Genomic DNA, 1,347 nt, shown 5'->3' with positions numbered 1-1,347 from the left:
ATGTATTAAAAAACAAGATTAAATCTATCCTAAGATAGTAGAAGGAAGAATTAATAAAGATCAGAGCAGTCCACCTTCCTGCCGCCGGGCTGAGCCGCTACTGTGGCGTTTTCGCGATTCGACCCGACGCACCCACCTCTTTTTTTTTTTTAATATTTATTTATTTTTAGGCAGACACAACATCTTTGTTTGTATGTGGTGTTGAGGATCGAACCCGGGCCACACGCATGCCCTTACAACATCATGGTGGCTACTGGTGACAGGCTGGACTCAGCTACATCCGATACTCTCAGATCTGTGCAAAAGCAGTGAGGGAAGCACTGAAGGCAGAATTCAATCAAAGCAAATGCCGAGAAGACTTCTGGCAGCAGCATAAAAATTGTGAAAATAAAAAAGGAATAATTAACCCTGACTAAAGCTTTAAATGCTACATTTTCATGGTGAAGAAGTGTGGGCACATGCTATGGCAAATTAAAATCATCTCACTTCATGAAAAAAACTGTCTTGTTCATAAATTGACGATGCCAATAAATTGATATATGGTTCAATCTTGAAAAAAAGATCAGAGCAGAAATAAATGAAATAAAGAGGAGAATAATACCACAAAGGATCAATGAAACAAAGAGTTGGTTTTTTGAAAAGATAAACAAGATTGACAAACCCTTAGACAAACTAAAAGAAAAAGAGAAGGCCTAAATAAATAAAATTAGAGTCTAAAAGGGAATATTACAACATATACCACTGAAATTCACAAGATCATTAGAGAATATTTGGAAAAAATTATATTTCAACATATTGGAAAATCTATAAGAAATATACACATTTCTAGACAGATATGACCTACCAAAAATGAACCAAAAGGATGGATATAAAAGTCCTAAACAGATCAATAACAAGGAATGAGATTGAAGGAGTAATAACAAGTACTCCAACAAAGAAAAGTCCAGGACTGGATGGATTTACTGCTGAATTTTCCCAGACTTTTAAAGGATAATTAATACTAATGATCCTGAAACTATTTCATAAATAGAAATGTACAGGACTTTTTTTTAACCTTTATTTTATTTATTTTTATGTGGTGCTAAGGATCAAACCCAGTGCCTTACCAGTGCTGGGCAAGTGCTCTAACACTGAGCAACAACTCATCCTGTGGATAGACCTTTTTTTTTTAGTTGAAGATGAACACAATACCTTTATTTAATTAATTTACTTTTCATGTGGTGCTAAGAATCAAACCCAGTGCCTCACACATGCTAGGCAAGCGCTCTACCACTGAGCCACAACCCCACCCCCCTGGACAGAACTTTTTTTTTTGTGTGTGTGTGTGGTGCTGAGGATTGAACCCAG

At 36.2% G+C, this 1,347-nt stretch overlaps 1 pseudogene; it reads left to right on the top strand.

The window, feature by feature from the left end:
• The first annotated feature begins 227 nt into the window (after positions 1 to 227).
• LOC113175414 (ATP synthase F(1) complex subunit epsilon, mitochondrial pseudogene) lies at positions 228 to 449 on the top strand (annotated as a pseudogene).
• The last annotated feature ends 898 nt before the right edge of the window (positions 450 to 1,347 follow it).

Source organism: Urocitellus parryii, chromosome X, assembly GCF_045843805.1.
Source record: "Urocitellus parryii isolate mUroPar1 chromosome X, mUroPar1.hap1, whole genome shotgun sequence".
Lineage (NCBI taxonomy): Eukaryota > Metazoa > Chordata > Mammalia > Rodentia > Sciuridae > Urocitellus > Urocitellus parryii.
This window is presented reverse-complemented; position numbering and strand designations above follow the sequence as displayed.